General features: G+C 49.8%; 1 protein-coding gene and 1 long non-coding RNA gene across 10 annotated transcripts in view; one reads left to right on the top strand and one right to left on the bottom strand.

Moving 5' to 3' along the window:
* LOC144223700 (uncharacterized) overlaps positions 1-3,036 on the top strand; it is a 4,257-nt gene extending 1,221 nt beyond the window's left edge. The window contains exons 2-3 of the long non-coding RNA XR_013332789.1: positions 1,594-1,816; positions 2,634-3,036. This is a non-coding gene — a long non-coding RNA (uncharacterized LOC144223700). The remainder of the gene's footprint in view (positions 1-1,593; positions 1,817-2,633) is intronic.
* Positions 1-17,464, bottom strand: part of XXYLT1 (xyloside xylosyltransferase 1) — a 159,069-nt gene that overhangs the window by 48,570 nt on the left and 93,035 nt on the right. The gene's annotated exons all lie outside the window — the stretch shown is intronic.

The following is a 17,464-nucleotide window of genomic DNA, read 5'->3' as shown; positions in this document are numbered from 1 at the left end:
CGCCTTCTGGGAGGATGGAGGAATGAAGGTGTGCACACGAGGCGTCAGGGGGGTCAAGGAGCATGAGACGGGGAGGAAGAGGTGCTACAGCTCCCATTGGAGGGACAGGCGGCTACCAGGCTGTGAACCTCTGATGAAGAGTGGAAAATTCATGGTTCCTGAATGACATCAGAGTCACAGCAGCCATATCTGCAGGTGGACAGCTCTGTTGGCTCTGCGGAAGGAAAAGAAGAGAACTTTTTTCCCGAAGTAGCAAGAAGAAAAAGCGTTGGCACGTCCAACAGGAGTCCAGGAGTTAGGAAAGAAAGGTGGATGAACACGGAGAAGCTGCCCCGGGAGCCATGGCGTCTATCGGACTCTGAAAGAACGTGCCTGCATCAAGCCCATTCTGGTTTGCCCTCACTTGACAACAGTCCATATTTTAAGCGCCTTGGCTGGGAAAACAAGCGCGGGTGGATGATCTGGTGTTTAACAGGCTCTCAAATGTATATTCTTGGTGGACAGTTACCGGGATGCATGGTACATTTTGGCACAACTGCTTATTTTGCAAATACGCACGGCATTTGTGCCAGATGCTGTTCCAGGCACTTGACAAACACTAACTTATTCAATCCTCACAACCCCCAACCTTGTGAGGAAGTTTCTATTTTACAGAGAATGCCGGCGCACAGTGAGATCAAGCAGCCAGGCCAAGGTCAGGCACGCGCAAGTGCCAAGCTGGCATTCAAACCCAGGCCGTCTGACTCCAGCCCATGACCGCAGCCTCGCCACTCTGCTGCCTGGTCAGCCACCCTCGGCCCAGTTCTGAGACAGGAAGGAAGTGACCCAGCTTCCCCCCCCCCCCCCCCCCCCCCGCCGAGAGGCTGGGCCCTTCCTCTTGGCAAGTGCCAGGACCCTCCGCTCCCCAGAACCTCCCAGCAGGCCAGGCTCCAAGGGCCCTAAAAGCCATCACAGAACAACAGCTCTACACCAGAATTCCAAGCACGGAAAGTTCCAGTTTTTCTAAACCCCTGGAGACCAACCCAGGTATACCTCAGAGACATCTAGGGTTTTAATTCATTTTTATTCCAGCATAAAGCTTAATTTTTAGGTGACAATAGAGGCAGTATGTTCTCAAAACAGCCATAGAGAAATCCACCCAACACTATGATCAATGCCCCATGGCCGTGAATTCCAGCTGTCAGGAAGCTCCAGGCAGCAGAGGCCCTTAGAGCCAAGAGATGGGAAAATGCACTGTCTACGCTCGGCGGGAAACCCAGAAGGTAGAGGCCCCCACCCGGACTGGGGGGAAGAGGGAAAGGGCAGCTCTATAGGGCACCATGGTTTGGAAAAGACTGACAGATCTTCTGTCAGAAGGAGGCGGTTCTACGGTCTGAGATGGCCAGGCCAGCCCATCCACCAGGAGCCACAGGGAACATCTTGTTTTTCCTTCAGATGCAGACGGGAGAAGACAAGCAAGCAAGGGGGAGGCCACAGCCCGGGCAGTCACTGCTTTCAAGGATTCGCCAGGGGGCTCCCAACATGCTCCAACATTTCCTCCACACACTGGCGGTCCCAAAGCTTTCCTCTCCTGTCTCTTTCTTCTTCTCGCAGCCCCAGACACCCTGAAAACCGGGCTGCTCCCTGCACCCCGAACAAGAACACGAGCCCTGCCGATCACTGCATCATGCTTCTGAGCTGCGTGCACAGGGCGAGGCCTGGGACCGGGCTCTGCTGTGGGTCCACACACGCTGTGTCCCTGCACTGGACAAAGTCAGCCCTCGGGGCGCTGGCTGGGATTCAGGGAAAGCTACGAACTAGGACCCTGGCTTCCCAGGTAAGAAAGGTGTGTCCGCGCAGCCTTCTCCACAGAGGCCTCTTCTTCCAGCCTCTTGGTGCCTGTGCCGAGAGGGGAGCCTGCCGCCCAGATTTCCAACTTGCTGACGTTCAGAAGTGGAATGCCCTTCCCTGGGGGAAGGAGACGTGGTGTGTGTGAGGGAAGGGCGATGGGCCCACACAAAAGATGACTCAAAGGAAATGCGAGCCTCTCTGCAAATCTGAGTATCTGAAGGACTTTCGTGGAGGAAGAGCACATACACATGTTCCACGTGGTCTCGGAGTACAAATCGGGGGGAGGCGGGGAGAGGAATGGGTAGAAACAAGGAAGCTGATTGCTTAAATTTAAAAAAAAAATGTTTTTAATGTTTGTTTATTTTTGAGAGACAGAGTGTGAACAGAGGAGGGACAGAGAGAGAGGGAGACACAGAATCTGAAGCAGGCTCCAGGCTCTGAGCTGTCAGCACAGAGCCCGATGTGGGGCTCAAACTCACAGACTGTGAGATCATCACCTGAGCCAAGGTCAGATGCTTAATTGACTGAGCCACCCAGGCGCCCCTGGTTGTTTAAATTTAATATACGGAAAGCATCCCAATGAACATGTCCAAAAATAAAATAATGGGCTGCTTTGGAAGTGGCAAGCTCCCCACTGCAAGAGGTGATCATGCTGAGACCCGGAAAGTCAGGGACGCCCTCAGATGAGGAAAGATGCCCTTCGGTATCTCTCCTCTCTCTGGTGTTCTGTAATTATTTTAACAGAATCTATAACTGTCTGTTAAGGTTAGGAAAGATATTTCAATCCATCCTTCTCATTTTAGACAGGAGGAAACCAAGACTGACAGAGAGAATGTGACTTGACTGAAGCCAGCCAGCTCTGTCGCTCTGTCTCCGCACTGAACAAAACTACTCAGAAAGATGAGGAATGCTTGTGCAGAATGTCAGCAAGAGGAGAGAGGCAAGGTGCAGACGGTTCCTATTTCCAAGAGCTGATGACACGCTGCCCACCTGCACACCTCCCTGGGGACCCCAGACTGGCCCTGAACCCAGCCCCCAGGCTCAGCACCAGGAGGCTGAGACTCATGGGAAAGACACTGTAGTAGAAATATGCTGCTTCTGCAATAAACAGCGGGATAGGATTTCTGTAAGTGAAAGGGTAGATACCCAAACTCATCAGATTCAAAGAAATCCACAGTATATGTTTCCTATCATCTTAGAGGGATGCTGGATAGATGGACAGATGGACGGATGGAAGGTAGGCAGGCAGGTGGGAAGGAGAGAAGGAAGGGAGGGAGGGAGGGAGAAGGAAGACAGTACTCTAACACTTCCATATCCATAAGTGAAATTTTAATCCAAATCAGGCTGCAGACCTATGGGGGGCGGGGGGAGCCCATGCCCTCTAATAACTAAAACCATTCCCTCTCTGGCATATAAGCCCTGAGTAGCCTGCCCGTACACAATTCACACTAAAACCTACACAACAGAAGCTCCCCAGTGATCAAAAGCCTGAAGAAGCAGTCTGAGAACCGACATCCACAAATCTGCTTCATTACACACTCACCACAGCCTCCAGGGACGTTGCTGTACTGTGAGGAAAAGTGATAAAAACCATTCCGCTGGAATGAACGTTGGAGAAGAAACCCAGCCTTTGCCAAATGTGACTGTGGACTGTGAGGTAGGAAGGCAGTTTGTGAGGGGTTCAAGCACCAAGGCAGGAACCTGAATGCTCTTCAATGTTTTAATGGAAAGACTGGGATTGCTTTTAACGTGGAAGTATATTCTATGAATCCCCAGAAAAGGGGGACTCGGTGACTGTGCGGTGGCTGAGTGTGAAGCTGCAAAACTTCTCCAGGCTAGCTGTTTCTTAACTCAGGAACTATAAAGGCAAGGGCTAGGAGCCATCGACCTAGCATCGTGGGTGCTTGCAGGACAGGCAGAGCACTACGGCCAGGGACCTAGTCCTACTCCTGACCACGTGAGCCCGGGCAAATCTAACCTCTGAGTGCAGTCTCTTCTGCAAAACGGGGATAATGGGGCGCCTGGGTGGCTCAGTCGGTTGAGCTTCCCCATTCGGCTCAGGTCAGGATCTCAGGGTTCATGGGTTTGAGCCCCGCATGGGGCTGTGTGCTGACAGCCAGCTCAGAGCCTGGAGCCTGCCTCGGATTCTGTGTGTGTGTGTGTCTCTCTCTCTCTGCCCCTCCCTGGCTCACACTCTGACTCTCTCTGTCAAAAATAAACAAACATTCAAAAGAAGAAAGAAAATGGGGATAACACTACCCGCCTTCCTCCTTGACTGAATTAGCAGGTAGAGCAAATGTAAAAGCAATTTGTAAACCAGCTGAGCACTGTTCAAGCCTAAGGGGATGCAGCACCGTTCTAACCGCTGGCAGGAGGAAAGATGCCGTGTGGGACGCTCATGGCCCACAGCCCACGGGGCGCACCTGAGATGCTCAGGTGTTGGCCATCAGCATGTCTGTCAAAGGGTGTGGGGACTTCATGCTTGGACAAGAAAGACCAAGTGGAGGCCCAAGAAAGTAGATAATTTAGTCTTTGCCTCTGGAACCAAGCGGCGCAGGATGGTAAGATCTTAATCACAAGAGTCTGCATTCGGAAGACGGGTTAGCAAAATGAGAACAGACCCTAGGGAGCAAGTGTCTAGAAGAGGTGGTTAGACTTCAACTTGGTCTTCAGGTCGCATGAGGCTGTCTGTAAGCTCAGGCTCAGCTGCGGGCGGCCCCAGGTCATCCACACGACGACCGCGCGCTGTGGTGCCTGTGTGCGCCAGCGAAAGCGCTCTCATGGACAGGCTTGGAGAAGGCAGGGCACAGCAGGGGCCCTGGGGTGGCGAGAGAAAGTGGGCAGAGAGGGAGAAGGTGGGGTGTAACACTTCTGGGGCATGCCGTAGAGTGACACGCAGGGACAGGCACATTACAAGGAGAAGCCTGAAACGCTTGAATATCAGTGCTTCAAAAATCCTGGACACCGTAGCGCTGTAAACTGATTTCCGTTTGCAATCTGCAAGACACTACTCATGCCTCCAATCCGGCCACTCTCTACACCTTTGCCATTGGGCTTTCCACATTGGTCTTCTGCACTGTGGACTAGAAAAGCAGAGTCATGTTTTTCCTCATGGCCAAGGGCATGCACTGGCCTATAAACTGTGAAGAACAAAGCCAGTGGCAGCCTCATATAAGGCAGGATGTGGCCTCTTCCTGCCCAGCGCACTGCCTTTCCAAGTCAGGCCAAATTCCTTCTGGCTTCTAAAGCTGCCCCCCACCCTACTCCTCACCGCCACTCTATGGCAACCTCTCTGTGTTCTGGAAACATTTTCCACAACCGGCCAGCACCATGGGAAGATATGGGGTATGCAGGGCAGGGAGGAAGGGAGAGGGCAGCTAACTCTCATAAAGCCCGTCTGTACCCGGTGTTGTGCGATGTGCACGTGACAGCCTTGCATTCCCGGCTGTTTACGGAGCACCCACAAGAACATAGGCCAGTGGTTCTTAAACAGAGGAAAGAGAGAAGGCACAAACTCCCGCTTCAGAATCCCCAGGCAGGCAAATGCATCCTTTCTGCCTACACTGTGACATGTGAGTTACGCACTTCGAACATGCCATGAAAAGGGGAGGCAGAAGTCACTCTATAACCAATATGCTGGGGGCAAGCCGGTCCCACAGACGAGGAAGCTAAAGCTTTAAAAGGTTTAAATATGTTATGCAAAATAATACGGCTGGTAAGTGGTGCAACCGGGAGTCAATCCACCTCTGATTTCAAGGTCAATTGGGAAATTGCAGAGTGCAGTAAAAGCACGTATATTCCCAGAAAATGAAATGAGTTGGCTTTATCCTTATGCGTACAGGTCAGTCCCCCCTACTTCCTCTTAATCTTTCATGCCATTATTTAAAAATAACCAAGCGTTAAAATCCCAAGCTGTTCTTAGAAAACCAGAGCTTGATGATGGCTGGTGGAAGGGCTCCAGGTCAAGGCTCCAGGCTGGACTTGTGAGGCTGGGAGGGAAAGACAATGTTTTATTAGTCAAAAGCCCCGTCCCCAAAGGATGCAGAGCCCTGCTGAGGGAGACAGACACACATACATAGGAAGCATCTGTCCTCTAAGTCATGACTTACTGAATGATCTCGGGGCAGTCAGTGCTGAGGAGCAGGGCTTGTGGCTAGGAACAAGGAAGCCCGCAGAGCTTTCTAGAAATGGTGGCCTCTCACTGGGCCTCAAAGGAGAAGTAGGGCAAACAGAAGGGCAGGATGGAGGGAGGGCATCCTAGGCAGAAGAGAGAGCACGGCCACAGGCCACATGTGTGAGTGAGCACCTGTCTGGGAGACAGCTGGGGGGTCGGTGCAGCCGAAACAGAAGGTACAGGGGAGCTGGTGGGAGAAGGTGGCAGATGGGAGCGGAGGGAGGGGCAGATTGCAGAGGTCCCTGACTGGTGCGCTGCGCAGCAGGTGGGCTTCAGAATGGGCACAATGCCTGGCATAGAGTTAGTGCTCAAAAAAGTTCGAGAGAGTGAAGTCTTGTCAGTTAATTTGGGGATACGGACAGTGTAGGGTGTCCCTTGGCTGCAGAGAACACATTGCTGAGGGCGCCTGGGTGGCTCAGTCAGTTAAGCGTCCAACTTTGGCTCGGGTCATGATCTCACGGTTCGTGGGTTTGAGCCCCGCGTTGGGCTCTGTGCTGACAGCTCAGAGCCTGGAACCTGCTTCAGATTCTGTGTCCCCCTCTCTCAGCCCCTCCCCTGCTTGTGCTCTATCTCTCTCTCAAAAATAAATAAACCTTAAAAAAAAAAAAAGAACAATGTATGTATGTATGTATGTATGTATGTATGTATGTATGTATGAGCCAGAGGTGGGCTGGGCTGGGCTGCCTTCATCTACAGCCCTTGCTGATACCTCCGAGACAGGCCCCCCCGCCAGATTCTGGAGCTTCTGCTCCAGACCTAAGTATAGGTAATACTTTCTGGAGCCCTACACCCTCGTCCAGGGCGGAGAGCCCTCCCTGCAGAAGGTAGCTTTAGGCCCTCTGGAGAGCACAGAGCACGTGAGTCAGCCTTTTCCAGTCACAGTCTGAAGGGCCACAGCCCTGGCAAAGCTCTGGCGGGCAGCTCATGGGCACGAAAGGCAGCTCTTGGGAATTTTTGAGACCAGCCAGAAATCAATGGTGAAAACAAAGCATTTACACTTCTGAGAGGCAGCTGCCTCACCTCCACTCCTTCCCTCCGTTCTGTGTGCATGGAATTACGGCCAAATCCCAGCGGTGAGCTCTCAAAAGTAACAAATTAGTCTCTACATGGTGTTAGCACCACCCCGCAGAGAAAGCCTAATCTCCCCATTCAACACGGGGCCAAATTACAGCGTGTGGGCTACCAAGGATCACCAGCAGATGTGGGGTGCAGGCGCGGTGAGCTGCATTTAGAGCCACGGGGTGCTTTTACTCCTCACCTTGAAAGTCCAGGCAAAGCCAAATGGCAGCCCAAGGATGATCTGACACTACCTGTCCTGGTTCTAACAGATGACAGGCCCAGATACAGTGTCCTTCACCCGCCGGCAGCATCTCGGGCCCCAGGGCCCTCGCCTCGCCTTGCCCCAGCCCCCACCAGTCCATTCCCCCATCCTTCCCTGCCCCGTGCCTCCAGCTCAGGGCGGTGACGTGTCTTCGGGTGGCCCAGGACAGTGCTGGTTTATACTTGTCCTAGACTATTAATAGCATCCCCTTTCTACACTCCAAGTGTTCTTGTTTAAATAACAATCTAATGGTAAAATTAAATGGTCACCCCACCCATGCTGTCCTTCCTCCCAGAGCAATTTCTCATGATGTTTACCTTACTTACTACTGCCAGACAGATCTAGAAAATAGAATCTTAAGTGGTAGGGCCTAATTCAGACTGCACGCATCTCCCTTCCCTCCCTCTCTTCTTTCCTTTAATTTTCATCCCCAATTTTGTTCCAGAAGGGATTTCTCTTCGCTTGCAAAGATGCCAAAATGCATCCTATGAAGAGCACAGGTATACCGCAAGTTTGGCTCTAAATTTTCTATTAATCAACTGAAGAAAAGGACGTCTAATTAGTTGTACAGAAGGAAACACCAATGAATCATCCAGGAGAAATACAACCATTCGTGGCTCGCAGAGCAGGGAGAAGGGCCTCCAGATAGGCCGTCAGAGAGGCCGCTCTGCGCATCACTAACAAGGACCTTACTACCACGCCTGGGGGCGTGGCAAAGGCTGCAAGGTTGGGGGGCTGGTGTCTCCGTGGGTCCAAGTGCCGCCCTGGCTCATTCACGAGGCGGAGCGGAACAGACAGAGGTGAGGCAGTGAATGTGGCTCCCAGGCCTCTCCTGTCTCCTTCCCTCTTTCCTCTGGTTTCTCTCCCGCCTTTCCACCCTGTCTAGACCTTCAATATCCTAAAAGCTTCTTCAGACACTGAGAGTAGTTTAAAGATGTTCTAATACACAGTAAAGTTCAAGTAGTTGCCAGTTCTGATAAACCCTAAGTCTGGGCATCTTTTTATTTTCTTCCAAAATTATATTTCTGGACCAGAATTATGCTTGACCTTGATACTTTACTGTTACGTAAGTCTGAGGCTAGTGAGAGAAAAACATCTCCTGGGATTTTAAATTGCCAATAAAAATTAACTACTTTATGTGACAGAAGAAAACCCTTGATAAAAGCAAAGTTTAAGTACCCCAAACTCGCCATCAGCCTCCAAGGACCAGCCACCCAAAGTCTTCGGAAGGTCCAGGCCGAACTTGTAGAAGCATTTGGTCAGTTTTTGCCTCAGTGAACTTTTAAACCTGAAGTCTCAACCTGGCAGTTCTTGGGCTGAGTCTGGTGCTTGCCAACCTGTGCTTGGCATTCCTGGCAGACTGACTGCTTGACTGTCAATATTTAAAGATCGGAAGCTTTTACAGTAACAACACAGATTTCTGGCTTCTCTTGGAAAACAAAAAAAAGATTTGGCAGCACTGGGCCCACATTCATGCAAAACAAACGAGAATATCCGAAACACCAGTTAGGAACCAGGCCACAGATGGGGTTTCACTCGATTCTTTCCTTCCTTTTCTTTCACAATCCACTTTTAAATCTTCAAACACTTGTGTTATCTCCTGGAGGCGTAACTGCTACAGCCTGTATCCTGAGTTTCTGAATCACAGATGGCTTCTTCCTGTGCCTGCGACAATATACTATGTTCACCGGATGATCCCCTTTTGAGAGCCTACCCGATATTCTCTTATTTTACAATATTTTATAAAACCACTCACCTCCGTATGGTCTGGAATAGGATACGGCATGTGAGCTGGAGACTGGGGCTCCTCTGGTCTGTTCTGTGCAGGTCATGGGGTTGGGGGCACATGTATATGCAGCTGGTCACATGCAAACCAGATACTGCATTTCACCCACAAATCCCTCCCAGGTCCTGGCAAGCCATCTCAGTCCCCTGGGGACTCAGAGGTCACGACTGTCTCTACTCCTCGCTTATACGAAAGTGTACAGCCTGCTCATCTATAGGATGCCTTTAATCTCTGACAGCAGCTGGAAAAATGTGAGGTGTGAGTAGAGAGGTGGCCTGAGTAACCACGATCATACTGTAATCTTCCCAAACCCTGATGACATTTTGGCAGGAAGGAACGAGCAGAGAAAATGGAGATGCCACTCCTCAGCTCTAGTTATTCCTTCTAAAAAAAATGCTTCCTCTTTATGCCCTCACCTTGCTTAGACACCATTCCCTAGGCTCCCTGAAGGCCAAATACCAAGGAACTACAGTTACATGAAGAACACGAAAATCTCATTCGCTGCCAAGCCACATAGGGTGCTAGGATTATACTGCCTTCTTTACAGTTCCACATTCATGATACTTGCGTCAAACAAGGTAAGACGGTCCTAGAGTCAGGGAAAGGGTCTCCCCTGCTTATACTCTGTGCAGATACTAGGTTTCATTTTATTAAGGGTGGCAGTGTTTCCCTACAGGGAATCAAGTGGAACCAGAGAAATAGTCAAATGCTCCACCGGTAGCTCACGCCACACTGACTGACAGTAATGAGGCCCCACCAGCATCTCTAGGACTTCATGTTTCTGAAAGTCCATCAGGACCAGCAGCTTCATAATGAGCGCTCATCTACAAGGACCAAAAGGCAAATTATTATACAGAAAGCAATTCTGGTTTCTAAAAAGCTTCCTCTTTTACAAACGATAGAAAATTCTCGAAGACAGAGACATTTAGGAAGGCTGGGTCCTTGGATCATAAGTGTTCCTACGGGCAGCTCCTTGATACTAGGGTCGGTTCTGTCACTTGCAGACAGAAGATCATAGGGGTTCTCCACGGTCAGCGGTAAATGGCGCATTGAAAGAAGTCAGCCAATGAAGGAGTAGGAGGAGGTAAGGTGTTCGTTTCAAAGTCAAATGCAGTAAAAGCTTGACATTTCTGCAGTGGCTAATTCTGCAGCTAACCTGGAGGCAGGGGGCATGGTGGCTGAATATCCATTTCCCTGCAGTCACCGGTAGGGAGGCAAGTGTACAGCTGAGATGTGTGCCCAGTGGGGCCAGGGAGCCATATTGCGATTCCCCTCACATGGAGTCAGTCGTGTTGAACTCCGTCCTTTCCGCATGCTGCTTGTTACACAAAGTCCCTCTTCTACATATACCCCTGTGACTCAACTATACTGTTTTGCTTTTTCCCCCAGAAGATGCTTCTGGATGAGTCTTTTTTTGTTGCCTGGATTGCAAATGAGGGACCCTCAATGAGATGTTTATGTGGCAAAAAGAAACATGTTCTGGTAACACCAGAAAAAGGACAGTCTTCCCAGCCCATTGTCCTTTGCTGGACCTCGGCAGGAGCACCTGGCCAGGCCCACCTCCCAGTGGAATGATCTGGGGAGGTGGTCCCGCCAACGAGGCTGCAAGCTTCTGAAGGGTAGAGTCTAGTTTCTCTCTACGGCTTGGCTAGACCCTCAGCAAAAGCCTACTGGGTGAGCTTTGCATTTGTGCACAGAGCTAGATCCCTCCTGGGAGCACAGAAATCCCACCACCCTTCCAAAAAGTCTTTCAGAAGAAAGAAACACGCCACACACCCCCACATACATTTTAGAAATCTGAAAGCCGGGGCGCCTGGGTGGCTCAGCCGGTTAAGCGTCCGACTTTGGCTCAGGTCATGACCTCACGGTTCGTGGATTCAAGCCTTGCGTCAGGCTCTGTGCTGACAACCAGCTCAGGGCCTGAAGCCTGTTTCAGATTCTGTGTCTCCCTCTGTCTCTCTCTGACCCTCCCCTGCTCATGCTGTCTCTCTCTCTCAGAAATAAACAAAACGTTTAAAAAAAAAATAGAATTCTGAAAGTGGAATGTTAAACTCAGAATGGTGTGGGCCACGCAGTGACACAATTCCTTCACTGTGTGGCTTGTCCAAGGAAAACCTCTAAGTCACAGCACTGACTTGGCCCCGGCGTCTTCGCTGATCTGCCTTACCTCCTTCCCATCGTCATGGCTCTGAAAGCAGGGACATGCCTTCTACCTCATACTGCCTCAAAGTACCTGATCGTGTGGTTCACACAGACAAGGAGTCCAGTAAAAACTGAGAGTAACAATGTTTCCCATGGAATTGTCTTTAAAAAGAGAAATGTGAAAGTGCTTTATATAAGGACACCCGTGGTGGGGCGCCTGGGTGTCTCAGTTGGTTGAACGATCGACTCCTGCCTGACTTTGGCTCAAGTCATGATCTCACAGTTCGTGGGTTTGATCCCCGCATTGGGCTCTGCGCTGACAGCTCAGAGCCTGGAGCCTGCTTCGGATTCTGTGTCTCCCTCTCTGCTCTGCTCCTCCCTCGCTCATGCTCTGTTTCTCTCTGTCTCAAAAATAAATAAACATAGAAAAAAAATTTTTAAATAACTACCTCATAGTAGGTATTTTTGTCTCTAGCACAGGGCAGGTATTTCCCTCCCCTTTTACTAGGAATTCCGGGTCTCCATCACAGCCTCCAGATCCCATGGGCTATACCAGAGAGTCCAGCCTTCCGACTCCGAGCGAGTGAAGAAATACTCAACTTCTTTATCAGTCACTGCTGTAAGAGGTGGTAGCCTTTTTTCTCTGTTACTCAGATTTAACTGTAATAGAAACTGACAGGTTCAATCTTGGTTACTTAAAAAAAAAACAACCCTCAAGAACAAGAGCCAAGAAATTCATTTTCAGGTGTCAGAGGGAAGAAGAGAAGCTACTACCTGATATGATGGTGGTGGTGACGCTGTCTTAGAAAGCAGAGCTTCACGCCCACTGAACAGAGGACCTGAATTCATATCAGCGTAAACCCTCCCAGACGTGACTGTTACAGTAACATCCTGACAGAAGACAATCTAGAGACAGATGGAAAAGGCTGGTTGGCTGGATATGAGAGATGGGTCTGGCTGTCTTCCTCCCTCATACAAATTGATTTCAGACTGAGAAACCCAAAGACAAAATGCCACTATGAGTTCACAGAACCCTCCTCTGCTCCAGACCCAGCGAAGGCAGGTAAGATGCTTTAAAGAAAATAATAGATTAAAAATAATATTTGCAGATGCAGTGGTATGCTGTCTGGAATTTGCTTCAAAATAACCGAGAAAGCAAGGTAGGGAGAAGCGGAGAGGTGGCTGTGAGTAGAGATGAAACAAGACTGGCTGAGGGCTAATAATTATTTTTTTTAATAATTTTAAAAGTTTTTTTTTAATGGTTTGTATTTATTTTTTAGAGAGAGAGACAGAGTGCAAGTGGGGGAGGGGCAAAGAGAGGGAGACACAGAATCCGAAGCAGGCTCCAGGCTCTGAGCTGTCAGCACAGAGCCTGACGTGGGGCTCGAACCCACGAACCATGAGATCATGACCTGAGCTGAAGTCAGAGGCTTAACCGACTAAGCCACCCAGGCGCCCTGAGGGCTAATAATTATTGAAGCTCCTTGAATGTCGTAGCATCGAAGTACCCAGCATACTACATGATTCTGTCTACTTTTGTATATTTTGGAAGTTTTCCTAAGTACAAAAAAAAATACACACACACACACACACACACACACACACACATACACACGGAAACTAGCAACGCTTAATATAGGAATACTGAGTTAGGTATAAGGATGGCCAAGATCTACTGGTAAAGAACAAAAGAAAACGATGCACAAGGGTATATAAAGTATGAGTCCACGGATACACACACACACGTTGATAAATTTGTGGAAAATTTCTGGAAAAATAATAATCTTCACATACTTCTTGGATTTTTAATGAAAATATATTATTTTTATATAATGATTGTTTTTTTATATTCTAGGAGTGCAGCACAGGAAAAGACATAGTAGGGTTAAAAAACAAGAGGAATATCTCCAGGAGCAAAAAGGGAACACAAACCTCATGAGCGATCAGGGCTAGAGGCACAGGCTGAGTCCAGAAAAGGCGCGGCCAGCAGTTCGCCCCCTGCAGGGCACTGAAATACCATGCAGGGAGAGAGGCCGCCAGGCTCACCCTGGGAAGCAGGGACTCTCGCCTGACCCGCTTCACCCCTGCTCAGCTGCAAGCACACTGCCATCTTCTGTATGCGCCATGGTTCCCCACAGGGGCACATACAAAAACTTCCTCCTCTATTGTGGGCTAGTTGACTTTTTGCAACACTGTTTCTATTTTGCCAATAGCCTGTATTGCTTAGGGTATACAGCAAAAGTATAAAAGCCTGCCTGCATAGATGCTAACCTCAGGGAGGGAGGGAAGGAGGGGAACCCAGCACCAGCTGTGAGTCCAGGAAATAAAGTATCAGCCTTTTTGTCTTCCAAAAGGGGTGATCTTATGGCAGGGAATTCCTCAAACATAGAGAGGGAGTTTAGATGCTGAGAAGCCCAAATATTAGCACTAATTATTATAAGTCACCGCTGCTCCAATTTTACGTATAAGGAAACCGAAGCTCAGAAGTTAAGGGACTAGTAAGTGCCTAAGCTAGAACTGGATAAAACTCCCAGGACCACCAGAGAGTGCTACCCTATGCTATAGACACAACATCTATCTATCTATCTATCTATCTATCTATCTATCTAGGTGCTATAAATATACTGATTTAATCTGCCAATCAACTCCCCCATATATAGTGTTATACACTGCTATAATCTCCATTTCTCAGCTATAGAAACTGAAGCTCAGAGAGGTCAAGAGACTTGTCCAAGGTCACATAGCTATGAGTGGCACAGGTGGGTCGTTCCACATCCTCCTCTCCTACCTCTGCGCTGGATCTTCACTTCCTCCCCAGCTCCACTGAGAGCCCTTCACATCTGGAAGGAGGCTAGGCTGACACAAATGCTATCAATTAAAACCACGTGACCTCAAAAGGTGAAAAGAGTGGACACTATTAAAATACTTAACACAAAAGCAAATTCCTGCCTAGTGGTGTGTTATCAGCAGCAGACAGGACTAGCCTGCTGCTTCCACCTCATGGTGGGTTTGAGCTCAAACCAGCACACAGCTGGCCTGTGGAGCCAACAGAGAATGAACCGGAAGCCAGTGGCCCCCACCAACAAAGCTCTCATTCAGCGGCTCCTCAGGTGGCCAACTCCAAGCCAGAAAGACCATAACCAAGGGCTGCGACCCCAGCTCCTCCACACACAAACACACGCGCGCGCGTGCACACACACACACACACACACACACACTCTTTCTCTCTCTCTCTGTCATACACATTCACAAACACATATTTTGTTTCTCACTCTCTCACACACACGTTCTGTCACACACATTCTCTCTCACACACATTCTCTGTGTGTCTCTCTCATACACGCTGACTCATTCCAGGCTCAGCAGGAACCCCGTGGCCTGAAGCCTAACCACTGCCAGGCCTCCCAGCCCCACTGACCTCCCCAAAGGGCCCAAATCACGAGCAGGCCTCTAACTCCTGCGGAGTGGTGACCTCAGGCCTGGTGCCTCACGGAGACTTTGCGAGCTGCCTCCTTCCATCCCTCACTCACTCTCCCTGTTTTCCTCACAAGCTCCCAGACCTGTAACACTTTGTTCCTGCTCGCTGGAGGATTCTGTGGAAAAGCCAGATCACCGCCTTCTGCTACAAAGAGAAGCTTCTCGCTCTGGGGTAGGGGTACGGCTGCCAGATTTGGCAAAACAAGCAAAGACCAGGGCATCCAGTTCATTGAAATTTCATATAAACAAATAATTGTTTTGTGTGCATGTGTCCCCGTGTGGTATTTGGGGCACACATACACAAGTATTGGTTTATCTGAAATCCAACCTAAGTGAGTGTCGTGTGTTTGTAGCTGGGAACTGGGGTGGGTAGAGCGGGGGTATTCCGTAGAAGAAACCGTCTTGAAAAGAAAATACACAAAGGCTTTGTGAGGACTGAGGAAGGAGAGGAAGCACGTGCCCTTTACCTACGGTCTCTCTCACTCCAGAAACTTCTGTGCATGTTGAGCTTTCCAGCAATTCTGGAAATGTAGGTACCCCTACTTACAGAGTGAAAATAAGACAGAGGGTCAGAGAATCAAGTGCCTCGCAAAGCATTCTGTGGGTAATTCAGGGACTACCCTCCACAGCTTCCAAGGACAATCTGAGTGCTTTTTTCTTCGGCATCAAGCTGCTCTGCCTGCTGATACACACTTGTAATTTTTATGAGCTGTACATAAGGAGGGTCCAACAGTTTTCTTTACTTTTCCGATATACTGATAAGGAAGCAAATTCAAAATGGCATCCTGGACTAACACATATTTGCAAAATACAGTCGTCTACTTACAGAGGCCATTCTGCTTACAGGGGAAAGCTCGAGCCCCTTCTCTCCTTTTGGTCATGTATCCCAACTAGACATATCACCCATGAGGGCCTGTCTAGCAGTCTAGTTCTCTGGCAAAAAGGCAGAGAAAGGTTCCAGACAGGACCGTTCCGCCCCAAATAGCCACAGCTCCCCAGCTTTCAGGTGAGAAAGGCCATGGGACATCTGACTCAACAGAATCCCAACAGGGACCCCAGAAGAAAAGGTTCCTCTATGACTATCCGAGCATCCCACCGCCCATCATTTTCCAGAGCACACGGTGGGGTTAGTGTACATCTGGGGCAGGGGGAGAATTGTAAAACAAAACACAACTAAACAAAAAAGCTATTTGTCAAATGAATAGTGAGAAATGTGCTCCCCCCGCCCCAAGCTTCTAACATTCACGGCACACAATAGAGAGAAAACAACCATAAAAATGACTTAAGATGTGCCCTTTTGAAGTACAGTAACTGTCAGACAAGTGACTATAAAAATAACGTAGTTGCGGAGATCCAAATTTATTTCTGCTTCGTGAATTTCCAGATCAAAACACACTCGGGTTCATCAGTCCAGTTTTGCTCTTTTATGCTGTTGTGTTTTGAAACTTTCCTTTCTTTTCATAGATGCTAGCCGATTTCGCTTATGGCAAAAACCTTGCCCACCTCACACTTGCCCACTCGGGGAGAGCACGTGGTTGTGGGGACTGCCACCCGCCCCTCGTCCTGGAGGAGGGCTCGGGAAGCGGCGAGGGCCCACGGGGCTGAGTGACGGCCAAGTCCAGACCAGCGGGGCCGAGGCGGCCTGCTCACGAGAAGGGCCTGGCTCNGCCATAGAAAATAAACACTTGCTCTTTGGGGCTACTGGAGTCTCCAGTTTCCTTGTGGAAGACGGCAAAAACAATCCTCACTCCATTCCCCCTCGCACCCCGCCGGCACCAAACCGTCCCCAGCGCCAGCACCAGGCTGCAAACATTTGGAGGCGATTACCCAGAGCCAGTAGGACGCACGTTCACGCAGGGCAGTCATTTGCAGACGTAATTATTAGAGGCTTTATAAACATTTCAGCTGGGGAGGACTGGAAGGGGAAGGTGGTAGCACCCAAAGGGGTTTTCACTTCTGCTGACTCTGAGGGCACGGGCCCTACAAACAGGGCAGTTTGGGCCGCTTCCAGCAGCCCAGCTGCAGAGGTCTGATTCTCCTCGCTGGACATCCTGATAATTAAAGACTCCGAAGGTGAGAAAAATTCAATTTCATTTTGGGTCTAAAATCTCTCAGAGATTTCTTTTGAGAAGTCCAGACAATTAAATTGATTTCAGTTTCACAGTTAAGGAAATCCTACATCTACAAAAACCATAAATTCTGGCCCAAACTATTTAAATGTGATCATGTTTCCACGTATACTACATGAGAAGATTCCAGATCAGGGCTTGAAGTCAGTATTAAATGACTGCATTTAATGATGAGCCTGGTGCAAGTGTCCGGGGGACCCCGGCCCCTGCCAAGCAGTGAGGAGCCCCCCAGCAGACAGGCAGCCTCGGGACAGAGGAAAGACGGCGAGGAAATGGTGGGGGGCAGGAGAGAGGGACCACAGTGCCAGAGCCGGGGGCGGGAAGTCCGGGGGCACACCTGCTCCCGTTCTCAGATGGGGCAAGCACAGGGATTAGCACGTAGGACTTTGGACTCTCAGTTTAGTGCTCCTTCCATCGCCTCTGGTTGTTAAATCGAGAACCACGGACATAAGATACACCTTGTATGAAGGTGAGGGAATGAGGCCCGGAGGCTGCGAGGAGCTGGAAGTGGCAAATGTTTGCCCAGAGCCTCCCCTCCTGTTCCCGGCAGAGTACTAGGCCCCACTTTGTGATCGGAGGGGGCGGGGGGGGGGGGGGGGCCCGGG

The sequence above is a fragment of the Crocuta crocuta genome, unplaced genomic scaffold, assembly GCF_008692635.1.
Source record: "Crocuta crocuta isolate KB4526 unplaced genomic scaffold, BGI_CrCroc_1.0 scaffold70, whole genome shotgun sequence".
In the NCBI taxonomy this organism is placed as follows: Eukaryota; Metazoa; Chordata; class Mammalia; order Carnivora; family Hyaenidae; genus Crocuta; species Crocuta crocuta.
Note: the sequence above shows the minus strand (reverse complement) of the source record. Positions and strands in the feature narration are given on the sequence as shown.